The sequence below is a fragment of the Perna viridis genome, chromosome 4, assembly GCF_037379345.1.
Source record: "Perna viridis isolate PV_CMFRI_1.1 ecotype Kerala chromosome 4, ASM3737934v1, whole genome shotgun sequence".
In the NCBI taxonomy this organism is placed as follows: Eukaryota; Metazoa; Mollusca; class Bivalvia; order Mytilida; family Mytilidae; genus Perna; species Perna viridis.
Window position 1 is genome coordinate 39,152,606 of NC_142448.1, and position 27,570 is coordinate 39,180,175.

General features: G+C 32.0%; 1 protein-coding gene across 1 annotated transcript in view; it reads left to right on the forward strand.

Annotated features, from left to right (window-relative positions):
• The window catches only part of LOC148620026 (zinc finger MIZ domain-containing protein 1-like), a 207,526-nt gene that overhangs the window by 18,613 nt on the left and 161,343 nt on the right, over window positions 1-27,570 (forward strand). Inside the window, exon 2 of the mRNA XM_088580538.1 lies at window positions 13,628-13,659. The gene's annotated coding sequence lies outside the window, so the exon portion shown is untranslated. The remainder of the gene's footprint in view (window positions 1-13,627; window positions 13,660-27,570) is intronic.

A 27,570-nucleotide genomic window follows, 5' to 3' on the forward strand; every position in this document is an offset into this window, starting at 1 on the left:
TATCAGAAAATTTATCTTTTTCATGTGTGAAATTGACAAAAAATGGTAAATAGTGTCCTAGCACACCCATTTTTTCTGAATAACCTGAACTGGCACCCCTCCTTTTCTAAGTGTCAGGATCCACCTCTGGAAATCATAATAATTTTTTAATTGTTTTTTATACTGATATCGATGGATAGATTTCAGATTTTTCAGATCCTTATGACATAATGGATTCTGCTTACTGCATTATTTAAAAAATCAAATGCTGAATTTTTGAAAAAGGAACCATTGTTTGTATATAGAATGATGGTTTGGTAGCTTTTTTTCTCAAACAAGCAGTTTTGTTCTCTTTGTTATTGTTGGTTTTTTTTTTATACTTGGATCAATGTGAGTTGCACCTGTCTGTCTTGGTTGCTTCAGGTCAAGGTCAGGAAAGTGCTGTCTGCTTTGACTTTTTTAAGGCTTCTGATGGAAACAAAACTTAAATTTTGACCTTAGATGGTATTAGTATAGGTTTACCTAAGAGTCATGCAAATAAAATTGATTAAAAGTTCCTGAACGATTGAAAATCTTTCAGAGGATCACATTTATGATAAGAAGCAGTGAGAGTCTCCCATTCCAAGCCAGTGGTTTAAAATGCATGTGACTTTTTAAAAACTGGTCAATGATTAAATTTCTGTGAGAGTTTTTCCCCCTATTGTCTATGTTTTCTACAGATGATGAAAATTTTTATTTTACCATCTATTTAAACGAACCATTACTGAAGGAAAATTTATATTTTCCAATTAGTTCCTTTTCAATATAGGTCACCGTAAAACTAGTAGTTTTTCCTAGATTTTTCCAACCTCTGCATGATTCTAAGGTGAACCTGTAATTAAAGGTTACTTTTGACCTATATTAGCTATCAACTATCCAAAAGATTTGTTGTCCTTCTTGACTGATGAAAATATCTGTAACCTGAGATTGACCTTCTGACCTGAGGGGACACTCTTTTGGAGCCTCAATATGGTAATTTTTTAATAGATTGGAAATATTTAAAATGTATTTTTGAAATGGTGAATTAAGTTATAAATTAAGAAAATAAATGTACTGAATTTGAAGGTTGTCATTTTAAAAGTTTTAGAAAATGAAATAGTTTGTTTTGCTTTTTCATTTAAATGGACTTTATTGAGATTTGAATAATTTTTCTTTAAATCATCTTTTTATTAAATGAAATTGAAAATGTAAGTACTTTAAATGGCAAAAAAATAAAAATTCTATTAACTCTTGTAATGGTTATTAAAAATCTGCCTCACAAATTTATGACCTGTAAGTGATTATACAGGTGAGCTTGACAATATTTTCCAGTACGCTACATTTTCATTGTGGTAATCATAGACATCTTTTTTTTTTTCTCTCGTCAAAATTTTGCAGGTGTAGCAGGGGAAAAGCAGTTTAAAAGTTTGACCTTAGTGTCATTAAAGCAAGCTTTGTCATTGAAAATTGAGATTTCGAGTTCAACATTCCTCGTCAACTAGGGGATTTATCGGAAACTATATACGGATAAAATTTCAATCGCTCCCAGGGTGGCCAATTATATAGACCTCTATCCTGCATTGATAAATTCTCCTATTTTGATTTATTGTTTTGTCATTTTGAAAGTTAAGTTCTCACAAACTATATAAAGATTTATCAAGGTGACAATTTCGTCTGATATTTGTTTATTTAGGGAAAATCTCTTTTATTTACTTATGTACTATCTCTCAGGTAGTATTTATTTTATTTCAGTTAAATTATCTTTTTTGCTTTCATATGGACCGAAATATTGTCATATTAAGTGGTTTATGATAACTTTAGATGGCTAAAACATTCAGTAAAATTCTTTGAAGAGTGTTGCCTCATATTTTTTTTTGGCATCTTTCTGCTGATAAATGATGAGGGAGGAGTAAGAAATTTTAAACAAAGTGTTAATAATTCAATTTTAGGCATCTTGTCAGTTTTTGTGCTTGTATAATTATAATTTTGGGAAATGCAGGGGCGGTTGCAGGTTATAAGGATTTGGTAGGGGGATGGGAGTCAGAGGCTAAGACAATTTTTGGGAGTATACGATAATTTGTGGAAAATCAAGATTTCATGTGAACAATTTTTTTTTCTGTCTAATTCTATGATGGGCATACAGTACGTCTGCTCCCCCTTCCACCCTGAACCTGGCCTGAACCCTGTTATATGGTATTTATGTTATATTTTGAGATATGTGTTTGTTACATACCATATTCTGTATCTGGTATATTTTAACTTGGTTTGTATTTTCATCTTATTAATCACCAGTTATGATCACTGGTACACCTAAATGGAGCTACACTGTAGTCGCATCTCTGTCTGTCTGTCTGTCTGCCCATTAACTATTTCTAAGCAGATTTCTAATATACTGCTTGAATAAATTAATTTTTTGATATTTGACTAATGGCCTGGTGATTTGTATTGTGGTTTCCAGAACTTCTTAATGTTTTTAAATGTATGACTTCCCAATATTTCCTTATTATGTGTTGAGGTACAAGTTGTCATTCTAAGCAAACCTCAACCTTCTAGTTCTTCTTACCCCCATCTTACCACAGATAAGAGAAGTGCCATGATGGATTAGCAGTAGCTTATAAAGATATTTCTTGGGGGCCATGGGGAGATTTTTTGCCTTGAGCATCTCAGTCAAGTCATCTAAAACAACTCGCAAAAATGTTGGGATTGTGATTTAAATAGGTTTTCAATTCTTACCAAAAGATGGTGATTTCTTAAGGTGTTGTGTAATATTTTTGAGATTATATGCATAAATAACAAGCAGATGTAAAGTTTATTTGCTTTGTGATTTAAGTAGCTGTCTTTGTAAGAATCATGCAAAATATGAAAAATGTGATACACCCCAAAAAAGGCTATATATTTTTATTTTTGTAATTGAGTTGTTTTATGGGTGTATATTATGAAATGTGTAATTATTCATTCTGATCTGTCTGTCCTTAGGAGATAATCAACATTGAACATCCAGTAGATCCTATTATATTTGAGTGTCATTTACAGAGTTATCTCCCTTAATTTTGAAATCTACAGTGCATTCTATATATAATTATCTCCTATGAGCACGGGTTATATGAAAAACTGAATGTTAATTTCTGTTTACTAAAGCATTTTAAACAAAATATCAAAAATAAAAATATGTAGGCGTTTCAACCATATATCACATTTTCCATGATTCTTAGCTGGAATGCTACTTAAATTTTGCGATAATATGTATTTACCATGCTATAATTTTCATCAAACTTTAAAAAACTAGAGTTATCTCCCTTGCACCAATCAGTCTAACCAATATTTATTTGATTAGCCTGTGTTGTATATAACTGACGATTTAGTCAGACAAATGAAACATAATATCACTACATACTTCTCAAAACCATAATGTTGTGAATATTTTATGAACTATCGGCATTTATCCGTCAGCGGAGGTTTTCTAAGTGCAGCTGAGTGTTCTATCAATGGTATTCACATACTTGTTAAACATGTGCATGATTGCATAAGGATAATAGGTAGCTCATTCAGATTACAGTTAATTTTGTTCTCCTCATTAAACCAAGATTTTTGCTATTGATAGCCATTAAGGGGTTTGTAACCAGATTCAGAAACCAGTGGGCTGAACCAGAAATTATGAAAAAGGAGAGGGGCATTATCTGGTCTTGGGTGGGGATTGGCACTCCTCAATTTTTACTTCATAATCATCAAGACCTTTTTAGCAAAAGAAGGGGTTCATCCCATTGGATCCCCTATTTGAGACATTTTTGTTTTTTGGATTATTTTAGCTCAAGGGAATGAGGGTAGAGTCTTGGCAATGTTAAGGTTGTCTGTCTGTCTGTTTGACTGCTCTTTTTTGCAAAACTTTTTGAGTGTTAATATATCTAGTTTATTTCTTGAAAGAGATTCGTGGTATAATTTTGGCAATAGTTAGTTTGTCAGTCTGTGTCTGTCTGTCTATTCAATTTTGCCTAATTTCCTGACTGTTAATGTATATATCTGGTTTAGAGAGGGTTTTTGGCTTATCCATATTGAGACAGGTTTCATTGTATTTAGTTAAAACTTGAGTAACTGTCTTTGTAAGTCATGAAAATTCTGCAGTATGTGATACACATAAAAGAGGCTACAAATTTTTATTTTTATTAATAAGTTGTTTTGTTTGTCTATATGATGAAAAGTATTATCATTCTTACCAATCTGTCCGCTCTTAGGAGATAATTCATAATGAAAATTCAATAGTTTCTATTGTCTTTCAGTGTCATTTACAGAGTTATCTCCCTTAATTTTTAATTCTATTGTATATTCTTTATAAATATAATATCTTCTATAAACAGGGATCACATGAAAAGCCACATTTTTGTTTTCTGTTTACTACAACATTTTAAACAAAATATCGAAAATAAAAAATATGTAAGCTTTCCAACCATGAATCACATTTTGCATGATTCTTAGCTGGAGTACTACATGTACTTAAGTCTTCTTCTTAGATATTGTTTTTACATTTTGTATGCTTTTGGAGAAATTTCACACTGAAGAAGGATGTCTTAAGGAGTGATTGCCGTTGATATTTATAGCATTCTCAATAGAGTACTGTAATATAGCCTCCATTGACTTTAAAAATTTTAAACATATCATTATCTTAACAGTAAGTTGGACAATTAAAGTTTTTGTTTTAATTTTGAAACTTGGATATGTTGCCAACCTGGGCAATGTAAGTTTATTTAATAATTGCCAGTGTGTTTGATTGCCTTACTGTGTATTACTGTTTGTTGTTTTTAACGATACTGGGATACCTTTGATTTCCTTTCTCCTCCAAATTAGTTAATATCCATTAGATGTAGTATTCTGTACACGAGAAGAGAAAATTTTGACATAACAATCTGCGTTATTTGTCACAAAATCTTCAGGCCAATCATATAAACCGGTCCGTAGAGACTTCTCCGCAATGCACAAAATGACATCAACATATAATGTACTAACACTACCGAATCTGATCAATAGAGAAGGGGTAATGTATTTTATTTGATTAAAGGAAAACAGATTTTTTATTGGGATTGTGATAAAGTAATATTTGATCTTCGTCTAATGTGTAGGACGATAGCTTCCGAGAGAATCAATAATAAAAGATCTAGCAACTTTCCTTAAAAAGGTATTATATGTCATCATTATGATAATAGCGATTAGAAGATTGATGGAACATTGAATTCAATAGCACCCAGAAATCATTAAAGCTTTATTCAAATGCTGTTTTGCAGCAGGAAAATGATGCTTCATTGTGCAGAGTTAATTTTATTGCTAAATGTTTCCATTAATTTTGTTTTTCCTTGTGACTGATATTATTAAACACATTAACTAATGTAATATGATACTGTGTTTCATGAGGGGTGTAGTTTGCAAAGCAGGATGCTGTTAAGATTTATATCAGGCTGTTTTTATTGTGAGTTAGTTGTATTGTGACAGGTGCATTAGTCAACTTCTTGTCAAAATAGGCTTCACATGGTCAGTTGTCTTTCAGATGGGTGAACAGAGATATAGTAAATAGAGAAAATATATGTTCTTGCTGATGATTTGTTTTGTCTAGTTGGTAAGGAAGTGCGTGTTCAAATTTAGGCCATTCAAAGTGAATTTTTTGGTTCTCAGGTCATTTAAATAATATGATTTAGAGAGAAAGACATTTCTTTTTACTTTTTTTTATTGCCCCCTCCCCCTCCCCCCCCCCCCAAAGTGATAAGAGTGTATTTTGTATGTTTAAAGCCAAAAATGAAGGTGCTTTCTAGTTTGCCCTTAAAACAGATTTTTGTAAAGTTCTAATGCTATTTTGTAATAAGGGTTGATGAGGTATTATTAGGAGAAATAAGATATTATTAGCTCACAGTAAATAAGAGTAAATTAGGTATATTAGCTTGCTCAATATGACGGTAACTGAGGTATATTTGCTTGCTCAGTATGAGGGTAAATGAGGTATATTAGCTCCCTCAAGATGAGAATTAATGAGGTTTGTTAGGTTGCTTGCCATAAGGGTGATTGAGTTATTATTAGCTATTTCTGGATAAGGATAAATGAGTTATTGTAGGTTTCTTAAGATGAAGATAAATGAGGTATATAAGCTTACGCAATATGAGGGTAAATGAGGTATATAAGCTTTTGCAATATGAGGATAAATGAGGTATATTAGATCACTCAATATGAGGGTAAATGAGGTATATGAACTTGCTCAGTATGAGGATAAATAAAATATATTAGCTGACTGAATACGAGGGTGAACTAGAAATTATTTGCTATTTTTAGATAAGAATAAATGAGGTATTTTAGGTTCCTAAAGATGAGTTCTGATAAGGTATAGAAGTAAACTCAAGATGGGTGTTAATGAGGTATATTAATTCGATCAAGATGAGAATGAATAGGTTATTAATTCGCCTTGATTTCGGTAAATGAGGCCATATTAGCTTACTCAAAATGATATAGGGAACGAGGTTCATTAGCTCACTGAAACTGATCATGGGTGAATGAGGTATATTATCTCACTGAAATTGATCAAGGGTGAATACGTTATGTTATCTCGCCTTTGATTTAGGTATATGAGGCCATTTCAGCTTACTCAAAAGGATATAGTGAATGTGGTTCATTAGCTCACTGTATCTGATCATGGGTGAATAAGGTATATTAGCTCACTGAAGTTAATCATGGGTGAATGAGGCATATTAGCTCACTGAAGTTAATCATGGGTGAATGTGGTTCAGTAGCTCACTGAAACTGACCAAGGGTGAATGAGGTATATTAGCACACTGAAACTGATCATTGGTGAATTAGGTACATAAGCTTACTGAAACTGATCAAGGGTGAATGAGGTATGTTATTTTACCCAGTTTAAGGATAAATGAGGTGCATTACTCCACTCAATTTGAGGATGAATGTGGTATACTATTTCACTTTCTAAGGAATCTCTGTTTTTTTTTTTTAATTAAGGTTTGTAATGATTTTTTAAGCCAGAAATCTCTGGACCACTTCAATTCGTACATATGTAGATAACTTTTTGATTGATAGCATAAGTGTTTTGCTTTCTGTTGTATCAACAAGGGATTATATGAAAATAAAATTTGTCCAAGCCTCTGCTGTGATTGTCAGTGTTCAGGTGTTAGGAAAAATTAACATTGTAAGGATATATGGAGTGATTTTAAGATCTTTATACCTATTCATATTATTAGTTTTTATTTTGACAAGAGTGATCTTATCGTCTTTTTGTATTCTAAAGGTTCTGAGGATTAATAGGGCTGCAGATGCAATAAAATCCAGATAAAGACGATACTTTGAAGGTGACGAGCAACATTTGTTGTTGACTGATAAACATGCTTATGGAAAGTTTATTGCATTAAGTCCTTATTTATGAGTTTAAGAATTTTGAATTTTTCAACCTGAATCCATATTAGTTTGTATGAAGGTGTTAAAAGCATGTTGAGCAAAGTTATAATCATGAAAAATCATTGACAAAATCGGTGAAAAAGACAAATAGCGTTATGTACTGTAAAGTGCATTGTCAAATTTGCATAATCCAGTTTTGTACAAATATATGAAACACATTACATGACAAAACTGGAGCAGAAAATCTAGTAAATTGGGGATTTAGTGATGGTTAATCAATGTTGAACATGTGGACAAGTAGCTCGGCTATAGCAGCTATGTTCTGATGTACACGTTATTAACAAAACATCAAGTACTCTAGGGTACTGTGTCTTACTCACGATCAATCTTCTTTGCTGTGATGCTCTACTCAATAAAGTTGGGTATAACATATATTTTGTGCAGTTTTCCCTTTTGTTTGTCTGACTGTCTGTATACATCCCCTGGACTTTAAATTTTGGTAGTCAACTCAATTAGGCTGCCGAGGTTTTTCCTAATGTCTGTCTGTCTTTCTGTAATTCATCATCTGTGGTGCTCTACTCATTAAAGTAACCAGGGTATAACATATTTTCAATTGTTTTTTTTTTCTGTGTTTTTTTGTCTGTCTATAATGCATACTCTGGGCTGTGATACTGCCCTCAATAGAGGCTTATATATAACATTTTCATTGGGACAGTTTGACTGTCTGTCTTTCCTCTGAAATGTGGTGCTATCTCAATAAAGTGCCCAGGGTAAAACATTTTTGACTGTTTGTCTGTAATAATTTCATCAAACTGTACTTCATAAAAGAATTTTGATTTTGTTGAGATTTAGTCTGTTACTAATTCAGTAATGCATACTTATTTTATCATTTATTTTCTCCCAACACACAGCATTTAGTTGCAAATAGTCCATACGCTATAAGTACGTTGTAAGTACATTGTAAGTACAATTCTCAACTATGGTCTTCATATCCTTAAGTTCTACCGTTTCCCAGTAAACTATCAATTAAAAAAAAATGTATTAGTGTTGCATTAACGAACACTTATAAATTAAAGTGACAGGCATTTTTTGCGATATAGTGTAAATACGAAAAGGAACAGCTAAACATTTTTTAAAAGCTGAGGACGCTTAACCTACCGGTGCACCTGGTCCATGTTTCCAGTTTTTAGTGGAGTTTGAGTTGCTCATTTGCTTTTGTTACTTTGTATGTATGATTTTAGTTACTTTATGTTCTTTGTTGTGTACGTCTGTTTTCCATGTCTGGTCTTTGTCCCAGGATTACATTCTTTTGATTACTGCTATAACCTTGGTTCCCTTGATTACTCTTAAAACGATTTTTTCAATATTTTTTTTCCCTTTGTTCATCCGTCTGTCTGTAACACATATTCCCTGTATTGGTCCTTCAATAAAGATACCAGGCTTTAACATTATTAATGGGACTAATTTAATTTTTGTCTGTCAGTCTGTATGTTTTGGGTGGTCACCTCCCTTTGTCCTCGTTCTGTCAAGATATTATGCTTGGCTGTCTTTATTTAGAGTAGCTACATTTAACACTATATATTGAACACTGTAGACATTAAGAAAAAAGACATTTTTCATTTAGGTTAGATCATGTGAGATTCAGACAGAATTTCACTCAATTTTTTTTGTAGCCAAACTGATTGGCCAAATTTTAGATTAAGGATTAGAAGCTGAATTTAGATTTTTCTAGAAATTTTTTATTTCAACTAATCTTATTGGTCAGATCTAGTGTTGAGAATTTTTTACAATCCTTACACGTTGTATTTTTTTTTTTATTTGAATTTGAAATGATTCATGGGTTCAGTTTTTATATTTATTTTTTTTTGTGTGTGTGTTTCTACAGAAGACCAATTTTGTGCTTAATATGTTACAGATGTTATCCAATCTCAACTGTGCTTGTGCTGTAGTTCATGATTGCACATTAAGTGCAGGATGTATTATTTTAGATGAAATTGACACCAAAAATGACAATTGTTACATGTCAAATCTAGGGTGAAATAAAAGAAATTTATGTGTACTTCAGGGTTTCGGTTACTCCCAAGGTCACAGATAATGCAGAGATAAAAGGAAACAAAGAATGTTGAAAGCTTAAATTTCTTCTCTACCATTTGTTGAGCTGTGATCTTTTTTCGGAGGTTCGTTGACTCAGAATTGTAACAACAGTGAATCAGTCAATTTTGGCTTTTACTTTGACCTTTGCAAGTGGTGAGAAATCTGATATGACATCATCGTCGCCAATGGTTTCCGTGTCTTTGTTTGAAATGTAGCTTTTCTACTGAATTTTTCGAACCTGTTTTATCTTTTTAACTATTAAGTACTTCTCCAGGTAGGAATCAGGTAAAATGTGTATAAGGTGTAGCATTTGTACCACAGAACGTGCAGAAACAACCATCTAAGTGTTTGTAAAGTTTGCTTTTAAGTTTTAGATTTAGTTGAAATGCACAATGGAAAAATGGCAGGAAATATCCTTGCATTTTTTCCCAATATAAGTAGTCAAAAAATGTCTATGTCACATGTTTTGGGGAAAATTCAAATAGCTTTTTGGTTGTTTTCAAGATGTATTGAATATATTTGAGGCCAAAAATAAAAAAAAAGAAGACAATTGCCACCTATTGCATGTTTCTTACAAAGAATAGTACTTTTTTGAAACCACCTTGTGATTGTCAAGGGAATATGCACTGTTGTCTGTTGGTATGATTTAATGGGGTATTTAAATTTTGTGCTTATTGAAAATTTCAGACATTTAACTATTGTCGTAACCTGTCGTTTGAAGTAAAAACATGATCTTGAGGTCATCGTGCTGTTTGTTTGCACAAAAGTAGGACTGTATAAACTTACTGCCTAATTTATAACATTTTAATTTTACTAGTTTGTGGCTTTTGAAATGAAAGTATTTTTATTTTGATAGATTGCTCAATATTTAAACTTTATGCAATTACTCATAATGATTGTCGATTTAAGAAACTTTCATCTGCGCTAAGTTTAAATAAATTACCGTTTTATGATCAGAAATTTTAAAACAATTTAAAAGCTTGCAGTTAGTATTCTTTGTAGTGCACCTTTTTGCAGAGTGGTTTTTTGGGTTTTTTTTATGTAGACTTTTCTGACAAATGGTACATTTCAGATAAGTAAATTATACATTTAAGTGTTCTTGAAGAGAATTAATAAAAGTTTTTAGTGCAGTGTTCATGAAGTGAATTAATAAAAGTTTTTAGCGCAATTATTTTTATCATGCTTATGTAATCTTGTGAAAAAGTTGTAGAAACTGTTTCTACATCTACTTTCACTGCAGTGAAGTACAGTGGAGTCTGACAACTGAGTACTAAAGAAAAACCTGTCTAAACCAACCTCTTGGATTCTATATATAAATTGTTCAGATACAACAGGTTTCACTGTATACATTACAAATAAGGCGCATGAGGGAATTTCCATGGGATTTCCTCACAACCTTACCATGCAGCCTTTCGGGTTAACTCTACCAATGGGCAAATGCTACATGCCAATATCTTATTTGGTTATATTTAAGATATCTGTATGGGTATATAATAGTCCAGAATCTTTTTAATTTGTTAACACTGTTTTGTTTGGTTCCAAAATTGAAATGAAAATGATTACTGTAAAAATACTATTTTTCGCAGTGTACTGATTTTTCGATTTTTTCCATTGAAAGAATAGCTCAAAAAAGTACCAGCATAATTCATGTGTTTCATTATGCATAATTAATTATTTTTTGATACAATGATAATTGATACCAGTGAGGTGTGTTTACTTGACAGGTTATCCACGAAAATTGGCAACTGTGAAATATAATATATTTACAGTATTCTCCAATTCTAGGAAGGGGATGTACTGTTTTACTTTTGTCCGTCTGCTTGTCTTTTTTCTCTTTTTCTGTTTGTTCATGTAAACTTTTTCAGAACAGTTTTTTTCTGAAACTACCTTCCACAGCCATTATGACAGAAGTTTTATGTAGGTTGATCATATCATAGAACTAGATTATTAAGCTGAAGTGATGACTTTGTATATATATTGACCATATGGTGTGTTACTGGGTGGAATGGGAATATCTTATCGTTAGCTTGTGATTTCAAGCAATTTCTTATCTCCCTTGATGTCTTGGTCCCAATTTGTATCAAAATAGAAGGATATCCCTGTACTTCTGAGCTTTCATTTCTAAAATCTTTGAATCTTTTTGAACCGAAAACTAATTATTCCTTCACTCAAGAATTGGAAGTATATTGGAATCACCTTGTCCAACTTTTCATCTGTCCATCTGTCATTCCTTCAATCAAACATTTTGTTACAAAATTCTCAGCTCCCGCAGAACCAATTGATTCCAAATTTGGTATGTGGCTTTATATAGAGTAAGCGATGTTGGTTGTCGTCTGACATCAACTTCCTGTACGAATGGGGGTTTACCTTGCAAGACAATGCATGCAATTTCACGTTCTATTTCTGTTCTGTGTTTGATCTAACTCCTACAAGTACAAAATGTATCTAGGTCGAACTCAACGCAAGATACTGCAATTGTATCACTGAACTCTAGAAATTTCCTAGACATGCCTTATAAGTGCAGAATAAAGAAGACGAAGTATTTTATTTTCAGATTATTTTCATATCTAGGTTTAAGGTAGAACTTCAAGTAGGCGTTTTTAAAGTAAAATTAAGATTTTAATAAAATTTCTATTTTCAGAAATCTTTAATTTTTTTTTGTATGAAGTGCCGATGGCAAAGTTTACCATTTAATAAGATTTGTCTGCGTAGGCCTTATGATTTACCTTGAAAAAAGTTTTCAAGCTCTCAGAAATTAACAAATAAACATATGTAAGTGATGTGAGAAGTTACAAGTCTTTCTAAAAACCAAGCAGATCCCATAATAACAATGATTGACTAAAAAATAAGACTTTTTATGTTCCTACTTTATTACTCTTCTGGGTTTTGTCACAAAATGTGAATTCATTTTCTGAAAGTGAATAGGGATAAGAGATGCATTTACATACTATCTGTTGTAATATTAAGAGTTATCTTCCCTGCATTGATCATAATGCAGTCTTTATAATCTTTTCTATGAACAAATCAGTATTTAAAAAAGTGATACTTTTTGTGCATTTTTCAATCTAAAACTGCAATATTTTTGGTAAATTTTTTTTTTTACCATGAATCATCTCCTGCATTATTCTTATAAAAAGCTAAACTTTACATCTCTTTGATGTAGTCTCAGGATTGAATGTATTAAAGGCCTTGTTTTTAGAACTTAAGTAGCACTCCAGCTAAGAATCATGCAAACTGTGATATATGGTTGGAAAGCCTACATATTTTTATTTTTGATATCTTGTTTAAAATGCTTTTGTAAACAGAAATTAACATTTGGTTTTTCATATAACTCATGCTCATAGGAGATAAAAATTGTATAGAATGCACTGCAGAATTCAAAAGTAAGGGAGATAACTCTGTAAATGACGCTCAAATATAATAGAATCTATTGGATTTTCAATGTTGATTTTCTCTTAAGAGCAGGCAGACATGAATGAATAATTACACATTTCATAATATACACCCATAAAACAACTTGATTACAAAAATAAAAATATGTAGCCTTTTTTTCGGTGTTACACATTTTTCATATTTTGCATGATTCTAACAAAGACAGCTACTTAATTTCGTAATTTTTACAAATAAATTGAAGAATCAGAATAAGCAGCTCTTAAGTTTTGTCTTTAATGTTTGCTTACCTACAAAATTTGTTTATGCTCAATTTTTTGCATGAAAGGTTTTATGTCAGCAGTATGTTTTTCCTAAAATCACCTCTCCAAAGAAAAGGTTTTAAAAATCTTTGGACAAAACAGTGCATGGTCCATAAAATGACAACAGACAACACAAGATACTGCAAATTGTTAAATTATTGCAACATAAAAAATGAAAATGAAAACAAAAACAAAACATGTAATGCAAAACGCATGACAGGATTTAAATTGCAATAAAATGAATTCTTACTAAACTATTTTTGGTGACATTTCTAATGAATAATACAGGAGTTATTTTTTTTAATCACTAACATGAAAAACACGTTTTGGTCTAAAATCCCAAAAGTGCAATAATTATTGCATGCAAAAAAAATCAGAGCTTACAATATTTACAAAAAAAACTTAAATATCTACTTCACCAAATTGAAGACTCATTTAATAACAAGCAATTTATTTATTCATTTCAGACATCTTTAGTCAAGGAAGATAGATTTTAAAGGTAAGTTCTTGCTATTCTCCTTGTACTATCTTTTCTTAATTTAGTGTCTTATTAGTTTTACTTGAATTTTAATTGTATATAGTTCCTTTTACTCTTCATTATTTATTGTTCATATTTTCTATACTTTTTGACTGCTGATTTCATCAATTTTTACCACTGGCAATTTTATGCTGACCACTTATATTGTAATTCACCTGAAATAATTAACCATAAGAAATGTAGGAATTTTGACAGGATATAAAACCTGGTTTTACCTGATCCCTGGATAAACTTGATGCCTGTTCAAATTACAGTTTTTTTCTAAACTAGTTTCACAGATCCTGAAAGATTTCTGTTGAGAGCTTTGTCTGTGTACTTCTATGACAAGTAACACCACATGTAGTGGGCTCATCCCAAAGAATGGGAGGTAGTGGTTTCTATCCTCAGCCAAGTTGTACCTAAGACTTAGATAAAAATGGCTAGTCTGTACTGAGCACATGGCATTAGAGTAATGACTTGTTGACTCAGAGGTCTGAGGTGACAAACGGAGCTGTGTGTTTTTGTTTCTGTGAGCTAGCTTCAAAATCTGGCTCAGCGTGTCCAACTAGTTCAAAACAGTTCCTTACAACATTTCAGCACACGGCAGATGCCTTGTGTCAATATAATGTGTCTGGGGTAACAGGCCGAGCTGTGTGTTTTTGCTTCAATGAGCTAGCACAAAGAAAATCTGGCTCAGCTTGTCCAACTAGTACAAAACAGTTCCTTAGAACATTTCAGCAGATGACAGATGCCTTGTGTCAAAATAATGTGTCTGGGGTGACAGGCCGAGCTGTGTGTTTTTGCTTCTGTGAGCTAGCACCAAAAAAAACTGGCTCAGGATGGCCAACTAGTACAATGCAGTGTCTAATGGAATAATCAAATGCAATGGCCCCGGAAATGTGAAAAAAAAATATCTGCAATAGAATATAAAACTACAATCAATCAATACACACAGAGTTGTTTTTAAAGTTGGTCCAAATAGGTGTTTAGTATAGATGTTCGAATGATCAGACAAATATAGAAATTATCTCTCAGAGAGGGACATATTTGTGCTACAATGTCTAGTGCATTCAATTCTATTACCAGTCATGACAGTTCCTGAAATGATGTAAACTGATGATTAATTATAGGCATCAGTAATTTGCTTGACTGATGTACTTGCTTTGGCAGTGCATATACTAATTTGCTTGACCATGGCTGGTATTTAGAAACGGGGAGGGAACCAGTTGTCTGATTTGATTGTCTATGTGTCTACTATGTGGAATAAAGTGAAATCATACAAATTATTGACCATATGTGTATTTAAATAGGATTAAGGAGGGAGACTTAGGGTAAGGGACACAACTCTTACAAATCATTGGAACATTTGTATTCAGCATTTTACATCAATTTCATGTAAGCATCAAAGTAACTTGGGTTGATTTCATCCTGTGTCAAATGAAAGCTTGATAGGCTTTGGTGAAATTGAATATGATACAAACATGTCACTGATTTCAAGAGTTATGTCCCTTACCCTAGATCTACCTCCTTAAGTGATGCTTCATCTTTTATGGACCTTATGTTAATATCACTGCCATCCAGGAAACAGATGTTATATGAAAAATCTCAAATGAGTATTTTCTTGAAATCCTTGGGTTTCCTTCAAATTTCATATTCCGAGCTTTTTGTTATTTTATACCAATGCTTTACGTGGTGGATGTATAGTGATGGGAGTGTATGTCCATACTTTTGTATCAGAGGGTACCTTTCTCTTATCAGCAACTCCACCGACTTGTCCAAGTGGCCTCTAGTTTTTGACCTGTAATTTAGGAATCCAGAGGAAGGCTTAGAGTTTGGCTTTTCAAGTTTTGAAATATTTTCACATTTATAGATAACAGTTGTAGTAAGCAATTTATAAATTGCTCATCTAGCCGTGTGTGTAGTATTTATACTCCCTGCCTTACAAGATGATCATGGTGTCTGTCCATTCATTTATCCTTCTGGTCATGCATTTGTTTGTCTACAATCTTTTTGCTGGAGTATTTTCTTTAACTACTTATCACAGCCATTTGATACTTTAACGGAAGCAATTTTTGTTCACATTTTAACCATTCCGTTACTGAGATGGGGAGTTAGAGTATCCGACTATGAGTTTTGCTCATTAGTCATGTCTTTCCCCACTATTGACAAGAGACATATTGTTTTTGGCTTGTCTGCCTGTTTGTCTGTCACACTTTCATAACCACTGCACCAAGTTTCATTAGACTTTGTAGATAGTTAAGACATGATATTTATTTGTGCATGTTACCAGGAATTAATGATTCACTGAATTTCATGGAAGTTATACCCTTTGATTTTTTGAAATGGGGAGACATATGTTTTTGAAGAACTTTTTTAGTTTTAATTATGGATTAATTGCCATGTTTAATTTGTGATTCAAAAGTTTGAATTACTGCATTATCTAAATGGAATTCCCCCCTCCCCCCACCCCCCGCTCAGTGAGTTTATATATTAAGTACTAGCCCATATAAATTTCAGGCACTGCCAATGGTAAAGTGATTCATGGTAAAACAAATGATTTTTTTTCTTTCTACATAAGCTATACTTTCACATAACAACAATCTTTTCTGCATTCAGATCTTCACTTTTTAGAAAATCATAAGTTCATCTTCCACTAAAATCAACCAAATGAAGCCAAATCAAGAACGATAACTCTTGCAAAATGCAAATATTATGTACAATCTATAAAATTTTTATCTCAAAAGTGAAACAACCAAATAACAAACTAAGACAGGTTATGTAATCAGTAACTGTTTCTGAACAAGAAATAAAACTGAATTTGATGGGTTTTTGACATGCATGAATGACCTTCTGTCTGATTTTTAGAAAGACTGCTACTTAACTGATCCTTATGTGTATTTGTCTGTCATCATAAATTTGATTCCTAGATTAATTAATCTAAGTTTTTTTCTGACTTCAAATATAGAAAATAAATATTTGTCAAGTAAGATCATTGTGTAAATTTCATATACTATTATGGAGTTATTGCACCTTTCTTAGTTAAAATTTAGATTGACTCCCAGAGTCATTATTGTGTCTTCTTGCCATTAGACTCCCAGAGTCATTATTGTGTCTTCTTGCCATTATTTGAGTTCATAGTTTATTTTGAAGCAGTGCCATCATTCTTTTACTATTGACCTTTTTATTACATTTGTTAGTTGGGTCTTTCAGAGCTTACTAAAAGGTATGTTTACACTTGTTGAAGACCTTTTGATGATCTCTGTAGGTAAATACTCATTTTTAAGGATTATATGACAGTGCATTTGTTTCGTTTCACCATATCTATTTCCTTTTCCGTTCCTTGTTTTAAATTGAAAATAGAATCAAGTACAAATTTTATTTTGTGGAATGAAGAAATTCTATATCCCAGTGGAAATAATCACTATTTGTTGTCTTTTTCTAATGGGTAAAAAAAAAAAAAATAGAGGAATTTCCCTGTGTGCATTAGTTTGTACTTGGTGTAACAGAAACTTTTGACATTTTCAGTTAGCAGCACATGACAGAAAGGATAGTAAGAACAATGGCTGCATTCATGTTTAAGTTCTATACTGAAGTAGATTGCTCTTTTACTCATCAAATTACACATTTTATTTTTGAAGATGAGATTCAATGATTATCACCTGGACTAAGTCGGTATTTTCCTCAATACCCACCACGGTATGATATCTTAAAGGCCAATCTAAAGATATTGTAATTTACATGTTTGCTTTGCAACTTAAATTTGGACTTTGTACATTTTTGAGCTAATTTGCACTAATACAGTCTAGAGGCAGATCAAAATTCCTGAAAAAGGTGGGGGTTTTGTTTTGGTCCAGTGATTTCCAGTTTTTACTTCACGATCATCAACCAAACTTTTTGAGCATAAATTGTGCTATTTAATTGGAAAACTGTATTAGCAAAAAGGTAATGGAAATTATTAATAGGAAACTGTATCAGCAGATACTGAATGTGTGTAATATTGCAAAATTATGATGGAGAACGGTTAAATAGTGGTGCAAATTATAAAAGCTGAATTGAAAACTCTTATAGTAAAAAAGTGTAATTGCAAACTTATAACAGCTTGAACTTGAATAGCAAACTGTTTTAGCTAGAATTGTATGAATAGGCAATTATTTGTCAATTACCTGTAAGATACAAGTAGTTTTAAAGTAGCATGTGAAATGCTTTTTACCAGATGTAGAGGTTTGACCCTGAGAGATATTGGTACAGTTAAACCTGTCTAAGTCGAACCCTGAATAAATCAAAAACCTGCCTAAACTAGACAAATTTTGAAGTCCAGTTGTGTCAGTTTAAATGTATTTTGAACCTGGATTAATCTTACACCTGTCCAAACCGACCGAATTCTACAGTCCAAAAGGGGTTCGGTTTAGAGAGGTTTTACTGTAAATGGTCATTCAACCTAAGGAACAGCAACTCTATTCCCCTAAGTTTACTATATTACTGGCTGTAATTTGTGATTTGAATCCAGAAGATTAATTTTTTTTCATACCCTTTTAGCACTATATTTAACATTTGAACAAAATATTGTTTTGAAAAAAATTAAGGAAGTATTGATTGTAATGTCCTTATTAATTATTTAAAGTTTGATTTTTTAATCAAACAAATAGGAAAAAAATATATTGAAGCTTATAAGTAGAATGAACTGAATGAAAATTTTGTTAAGAGTCTTAACATGATGTTTGAGCACTGTTCTTTTTTAAGGTCAGGCAGAAATGTACTTTAAATTTTCTCTGGTCTTGCAGCCCAATTCAATATATCAATGTCTTCATAAAAATGGAGGTTTGTAGTGTCCATGGAAATACAGACTAGCAGAAAGTAATAAGACAATATTCTACCAATGGTAGAGGAAAGATTTTCTTTGGATAGGAGGTTTTAGATTATTTCTCCAATGAGGCTGTAAAATTGGGATTTTTAACATAAACAAGCACAAGCATGTTTAAATTTTGATTTTACTATAAAGGTTTTTTTTTTAATCAAGACCACTTCACAATAAAATTCTTATTCACATATTACACAATAAAGAATAGAGAATACTATTTTTTTAGCTGATTGATGACACCTGGTCAGTGCATCAGTGTTGCTTGAACCGTATACATTTCTCCTAAGGACTATAGACATTCATCAGCTGCCTGACTGTTAATCGGACTAATATTTAATTGTCAACAATGGGTTCTTGAGAAAATCTGTAAGGATCAAACAATTTGAAAATACTCTAGAAATGTTTCTTAAATATTGATTTGTATAATGCTTTTAATTCTTCTTGCAAGCATTTTCAATCTTCTGAACAAAGGGTGATAGAAAAAACTATCTGACATAATCATCGTTGGTTTACCGTGTGCAGTAAGTAACGCACACAATCAATATCAATAGCTTGCAGATTAAACATTTGCAGCGTTGTGAAATATCAGTCCTGAGTCAATTACTTCAAATATGTTATAGATCTGAATTAGAAAGCAATCCATAAAGAGCACTTTAATCTGTAAATTGTTTTTCAGTGATCATATTATTATTGGATCTTCCATGCAACTTTTAAGCATCAATATCCAATATTTCTGGCTCAATTAGAAAATTTTTGTGAGTGCATTTGAACAAGAAATTGCAATTCTTCAATTATTTGTAGTACAACAGAATGGTTTCAATATGGAAATGGATAATTTGTCTCACCTGTTTTATTGTTAAATACAAAAAGCTGTTTGAATGAGTTTTCTCAACTTATTGTTCTTATTTTAATGATAAAACTTTTAATGTATTGAAAGTCAAGGTGACTGCTTCTAAAAATAGAATTGTGTGTATTAGTTGGTTATGTAAGCTGTGAATGTCTTTTTTGCAAAAAATGATTGATATACCCTTACACTGGTACTTAATGAGTCTTAATTCTGTGTGATTTCATAAAAATTTTCAACTTAGATTTTTCTCAAATCTGATTGGTTGATTTTTTTAAGAGGATTGATTGAAAGATTTTTTTTGAAACAATGCCCTTCAATATTATTTTTCAATAGTCATGTTTTCTTTACACAGAAAAAGACAGCAACAAAGTTACAGACTCTAGAATGGAAGAATTTTGATCAAGCTTCATTTGTTAGTAATACTGTCATGTGAAGTGATTGGTGTAATTTTGTTTCTGAAACCATCTTAGCCTCCCAGTTATGTCTTATCAATCCTGAACATTTTTGTAGTACCTTACTATTCTCTTTTAAAATAAGTCATGGCCTCAAAAAGACATCATAAACTCTATCTTCTATGTCGAGAATGAATTGTGGCTGTTGAAGTCATTATAAGCTCTATCTTCTGAATCAATATGAGTTCGTATCCTCAGAGAACGTCTTAAGCCTAATCCTCTGAGTTGTGACCTTTCAAGGCATCATAAGCTCTAACCTCTGCGTCAAAAATGAATTGTAACCTCACAAGGTATCATAAGCTCTATCCTTTGTCTTGGCCTTAGATGGCTTAGTAAGCTCTACCGTGTAGTTTTTTAAGTTGTAAACTGCTTCAGTTAATTCAGATACAAATTATAGGTTTGTTTATGTTTTTCAGTTTTAATACATTTCGACATACTAGAAAACCTGGTCTGTACTCAATAGCTTGGAAAGTCCACTCCTAGATCAGTCAAAACATCCAGTCCAGTTTTTTGTATTACAATTTAAGCTGAATTTGTAAACATATTGTTCAAATAAATGTAACAATTGTTCAAAATCAATGTTTTATCAACATATTGTTGGATATCAATCTTGTAAAAGTCTCGCTATCGGGCAGGCAAAACACTATCATTAGTAATTATATACGGTAGATCATTTATTTATAATCAATTCAGAAAAATTCTTAATGTACATCTGTTGCTTAAAGGTATTTTACCATTAAATATAGAAGTTTTTTTTATCTTTTTAAACACATTAGTTGAAAATGTTTCTTTTATTTAAAAAAGCTTAACTTCAAAATGATTTTCATGGCCGAGAGGGCATACAACATAGTTTACAATTAATGTAATATACCAGTCAACTAGTAAATTTAGCGCTAGATTGTGTATAGGGAATTGCTTGTTAATGTTCATTTTCTGAATATTTAAAGGATATTGAAGTAATATTGTAAATTGATATAATTGATATTTTGCTGAGGTATTTTATTCGTTTTATATAATAATCATAAGTAATACTTATAATAAAAACACAAACAATTTTAAATTACCTCATTTTCTGTCTTTTTCATCTTTTTTCAAAGTTGCAAAGCCAGTCTTGTTAATGTCTGTCTTTCTGTCTGTCTATGGATTCATGCACACATTTTATGATAGTTAAATTATACTTTAAAGGATTTTAACAACTTTTTATACCTCCGCTTTGAAGTAGAGGGGTATACTGTTCAGGTTCTGTCCATTATTTCGTCCTTCCGTCATTCCTTCTGTAATCAGAATTTTCTGTGCTTGTCTTCTTAAACATGGAAGAAAGCTTGACCCATTTTTCTTATTTTCCTTTTTTTTTTCCAATTTACAAGAATTTTATTCATTTTATTTTTTCTGCATTGAAATAAAAGAGATCTCCTTCAAGTAATTAAGGTATATCACCATCATCCTGTCTGTCTGTCTGTTAAAGTGTTCATCTGTCAACATACCTTGTAAGCACAACTCCTTCTAAACAATTGTCTGTCTGTCTGTCTGTCTGTCTGTTAGAGCATTCATTTGTCCACATACCTTGTAAGTACAACTCCTACTAAACCACTGTCTGTCTGTCTGTTAGAGCAATCGTCTGTCCACATACCTTGTAATCACAACTCATACTAAACCACTGTCTGTCTGTCTGTTAGAGCATTCATTCATCCATCTGTTAAACCACTGTCTATCTGTCTGTTAAAGCATTCATCTGTCCATGTACCATGTATGCACAATTCCTATTAAACCACTGTTTGTCTGTCTGTTATAGCATTCATCTGTCCACGTACCTTGTAAGCACAACTCCTACTAAACCACTGTCTGTCTGTCTGTTAAAGTGTTCATCTGTCCACATACCTTGTAAGCACAACTCCTATTAAATCACTCAATGGATTTTGATATTTGATAGGAAGATTAGTTTTTATGGTAGTAAAGCATTTAAGACCCATGAGTGGCCTTGAGCTGACATTTTTCATCCTGGTGGAGTTGTTTTCTCTGTAACATATTCACCATATCCATTATCTTTATACTGAAAGCAATTTTGGTTGCTGTCAACTTTTCTGTAGGACTTTAAGATTTTAAGATTTTTGCTGTGAAAAGTTTTGGGTATACCCAGCATGACAAAGATTTGAGGTATGCCTAGTATGAGAACATACAGAATTTCATGTTTAATATTTTCATGTGTAGATTCTATATAAAGCATAATTTATTTAACACAGACAACAAGCAAAAAAAAGATATTTCTAGTGAATTTTAAAGTAAATGAAGAATATAGATATTTAGGAAAGGCAGGCACAGGTGTTCTCCACAAAAATTAATGCTTTTTTCTCACATAGTATGATAACTGTGTGTTACTTCAAATTAATCAATGGTTAATCGAGTCTATTTTTTATAGAATTTATAGTTTAGAAATCTGAAATGAATGCAGATATTATTATGTCTTTTTTTTTTTCCTTATTATTTTTCTATCCAAGCTGGCGCTTTTATTTCTTGGTTTTTGTCAGTGAACCCTATTCAGAATTACAATTTCATTGTGGGAATGTCAATGTTATATAGGAAGTTAATAAGCCATGGCACATTTTATCAAGGCAAGTAGAACAATACTATTTAGCAAGAATGAAATGTGTATTTGGCTTTGTTTTTTTTTTTTTTAATTATAAAGAATGTTGCTCCTCATGCTAAACAGAAAATTTGTACTTCATGAACCCCCTCCTCTGGACTGAATGATTAGTTGATAAAAGGAGCTTTTCAGTACCAATTTCTGAAAACAAAGACATTGATTTAGTTCTGTTTTTTGCCCCTGGCATTTTGTGAGACTTTATAATTTAGCTTTCTTTCTGTTAATCCTCAGCTTTTCTTCTATCAGCTTCAAGTAAGTAATTGTATCCTATGCTGCAATGATGTTGTTCAGGGTATAATGTATGTGGCCTGTCTTTACTGATCTCACCATTTTCAAGGCATAAGCAATTCTTGCCAATCTGCTCACCAAATTTTATTTCTCTATGAAAATCATTGTATGGTAACTCATTCTTGAAAGAAAAACATCAGCAATCTGTTAGAGGCTTTGTCTTAAATTATGGGCATAAACTTGTTTCAAAGGAGAGGACAAAAAATTGGTTGGCGAGAATTACTTGCAGGCAAGATGTACTCCTTGACCGGTAGCCTTTAACTTGATTTAAGTATTAGTAATTATCTTCACAGAAATCTGTTAAGAATGACCATCTTTCTAGTTTGTACAGATTCAAGTGATTTGAAAAAATAGATTGGTTTACAGAGTTTTTTTTTCAGGTTTGAGCTTTATGCATGTTTCATTGCAGTTCACGTAATGTGTTGGTTAGTAAAAGTTAACAAAAATCATTCAATTTGTTTTTTGAAATGAGGTATTTCATCACACTTAAAGTTGTCATTAAATTATGGTATACTGACCCAGAAACATGGTTATGTGAAATCAATAAGAAAAACATCTAATTTGGCTCATGGTATGCCATTATAAGACTCCTGCAACTCAAACCTGCTGCACTGAATTTAGCATTATCTTTGTCGATATTAACACCTTTTTGTACCTTTTCGGGAAATGGGGAATCCAATTGTTATCTGCGAGCATTACATCAGAGAATTCCTATACCAATATCATGTTTGGTCTGCACGGAAAGTGCAATAATTACCAATATCTGATGCTATTTGTGTACATCTTCTAGCAGTACTTGACAACCAAAAAATAAGGAAATACTGTTAAAATTATGCAATTACAGCCTTTATAGAATAGTTTACATGTTCTTAGGAACACTTTTTCATTAAACATTCTCTGTCTGTCTCATTTATGTTAAGGTTCTTTTCATAAATGGCACTTGTTAGATTTTCACCAAACTTTGCAGGATTGACGTACGGATTGTCTGTTGAAAAAGTAAAATTTGCTTTTTTTCTTTAATTGCACTAGTTAGATTTTTACTAAACTCTGCAGGAATAATGTATGGATGGACCATTACAATAATTAGATAATTAAATTTTTTTTCCTTTCCCTTTATAAAGGTTTTGGTTAGATTTTCACCAAACTTGGCAGGAATAAAGTAGGGATGGACCATTACAATAATAAGATAATTAAAATCTGCTTTCTTTCCCTTTATGAAGACTTTGGTTAGATTTTCATCAAACTTGGCAGGAATGAAGTATAGATGGACCATTACATTAATAAGATAATTAAAATCTGCTTTCTTTCCCTTTATAAAGATTTTGGTTAGATTTTCATCAAACTTGGCAGGAATAAGGTATAGGTAGACCATTGATAAAATTAAACAGCTAAGTAAGATATGCTTTCTATCCTAAATGACGCTGATTATTTTTTCACCAAGTTTTGAAGAAACGTTGTATGGATGGACCATTGAAAATAAGTACTTTTAAAATCTTCTTATTTTAAGTACTATAGCTATAATGAGCCATGTTTAGTTCAATATTGGTATGGTCACCTTGCACTGGCTTGGAGACCTAAAAATAAAGTACCAAGGAACTAAAATTAGTACAGTGAAAGCTACCTAAATAAAACCCTGAATAATCCGAATACCTGTCTATACCAAACCTTGAATAATCCTGAATCCTGAAAATGAAATGTGGTTCCGTTTAATTAGATTCATTGTACTTCTCTTCGATGATCCAAACCTTAAATTTTCTGATTTATAAAGGGCATTTTTATACCCCTACTCTGAATTTAAATGGGGTAGACCCTACCCTACTTTTTTTCCCCATCCTGCCTGTCCATCCATTCATTTGTTCAAAACATTTTTTTTTACTGTTTTACATTTATCGTAGAACTACATATGAGAATCACTCAGTAATTGGTATGTGGTTACATTCAGGGCTACCGATTCCAGATCTGTGGCATATATCAGCTTAATAACTTCTTAATAACTTATTGTATTTTTTAACCATTAATGATATGTGGCAACATATTTTTGGTCACACTTTGCAACCACTCAATACAAGTTTTTGCTGTGCAGCTTCAATACAGATTCAATAGCAGGTTCCTTACTGCACTTACTCCCTGCAGATTTAAGACTTATCAACATCCTATATAGGGGATAACTGCATTGTTATTGAATATTAGGAGATTTGATGGATGCAAACTGAGTTTACATAAGTGGAGCCATTAAATGGATATTTGCAACCATCAAATTTAGATTGTCAACGACAAATTTTCAAATTCAATTTGGTTATCATCATTTCAATGCAACTATCTAATACATGTATGTCTGTGATTATGAATATTGAAAGCTTTTAGAAATAACTATGCAAATGCATAAAACTTTGAGGCGGTCAATCCTGAAATTTATGATGTTATCCGAATGAATTCCTGGTTACAACACATGTTGCATAAGAATTAAATACTTAGTGCGTTTTTCAAACAATTATGGAGGGGGGGGGAGGGGGGGTGGTCATGATCAGATGTCTTGTTAGGAATGATGTATAAAATATCTTGTCAATTATGTAAATATATACATAAATTTGAACATTTAGTGGTAATTGTCAATTAGCTTGCTTTAAAAATGGAAGCAATCATGATTATTACCCCTCTCTACAGGAGAGGGTGGAGGGGGGAATATACTGTTTTACACTTGTCTGTGTTTCCATTACACTTTTATTGGTCAGTTTTCTCAACAACTCATCACAGTGGCTTGAAATTTTTACACATTCTTTCCGTTTGTATAAAAAATTTGACAACATCTTCTGTTTATCAAGGACTTTATTTTGTACTTCATATTTTTGAAAGTTGAAATTTTTGTCTAATTTTTCTCAGCAACTACTCATCACAGCCGCTTGACATTTTAACACATTCTTCCTATATGGTGGGATACATATTCAGCAAAATTTGACCACAACTTCTTGTTTACGGTGGACTTTTCCTTATATTTTCCTTATATTTTGAGTGAAAGCGGGGGTATCACTAGTGAGCATTGCTCACAGATTTCTTTTTTCTTCAGGGCTTTCAGAAGTTCAAGAAGTAGCCAGCTATAACACTTAAAGAAGGTAGCTACCTGTACAATATTCCTCAATGCAAAATTTGGAAGGCAGCAAAAATTCAGATAGCAGGTAGACATTGCCGCCTACTGCCTATATTTTAAAACACTTCCTAATTTGAAAATGGTCTATTATCCAGTGCACTAAGTACAGGGAAAAAATTGAATTGACAGTGTTGCATAGAAGCCACTTATTCTTGTTTTTTCTGTAACTTATGGTGTTGCCAGGGAAGAAATATTAGTGTTTATTAAAGCCATTTAAAGATCGTATTGGCATAAAAGCTTAAACTGATTTCTTGTGTAAGCACATAAATCACGGTGTCAAGCCATTGTGTAGTTTAATTTTTCTGAAAGTTTTATCCTCTTCAACTATTTATTAGAAATATCATCAAGGACCTGAGAACACTCAAGTGCCGATACATCTATACAATTAGTCGTTTTGATGTAAGCTGACAAATAGAAGAACACAATTAAGTTGACTCGATGCTAACATGGAAAATCACAAAGATTTTCCCAATATTGAAATTGTATGAAAAAATTGTATGCAATCAAGAGACGACCTTTTGTGAATCAGTTTCAGTTAATCATCGATATCTTTATTCCGTAGCAGGATCAGATGTAAAATTTGCTGCGATCACAATTTTGCGTTAATCTAATTGCTTCGTTTTCTTCGCTTTTATAATGGAGAGATTTTGTGCCAGTTAATCTTGTCCTTTGACAAAACAACTTATTACTCATTACAATCAAATATACAAGACGAGGGATTGGTAAAGTCTCTCTATTCCGAACAATTGAATTATATTTGTCGTAGATAGACGTGCGACTTGGAATAATCTTAATTATTTCTTTTAGACAGAAAAGATTACCATTCTCGACAATGATTTATGTTTTGTGTGATCTAGGATGTAATTGTTTATTTCAAGTAAAAATTGATTTCCGATATCCACCCGTCTGAAAGTAAATGAACGACTATTAAGAAGGATTCGACTAATAACCAATATAAGTAGTAGTTCTTTTTCTCCTAAAATCGTATTGATTAGAAACAGACATAATATCTTCCTTATTTCATTTCAGACAAAAAACAATGTCGTGGGTGTTCCATTAAATTTGTATATCACTATTAAAGAAAATGGTTTGTTTGATGGTTATATGTTCTATATGAATGGCTTGAACAGATCCAGAATTTTTTTTTTTTTTAAAAAGAATCTGTAAAAAAAAAATAAATGAATAAAAAAAGAAAGGGTTGTTATGAACTTAATTTTGCTGAATTCTGTCACCTAATTAACAAAATTTTTCCCCAAAGGGGATCTGACCCAGCAGAAATCTCCTTCCCACCTTATGCCTTAATGCTTAAAATAATGTTTTTTTAATATGACCTTTAACCTTTAGTGTTTTTAAATAACTAACCTTAACCCTTTCAAGCCTCTACTAATTTATTATATGACCTATGACCTTTACTGGTACTCCTACCCAAACCATCTTTCAGTGCACATTTACTGAGCATAACATTTGATCTCTTATAAGAGAAGTTCCAGTTTGGTACTTTATATTTTTAGGAATTGTATTTCTTTCAAATGTGACCTTTGGCCTTAAAAGTTTTTGGGTACTTTGTTTATGCCTTTAACAATATTATGACATCCGTTAACCAAAGAATTCAGATAATAGGAAGAATTTAAAAAGGTACCAGCTTTATTACATTGGGTTATT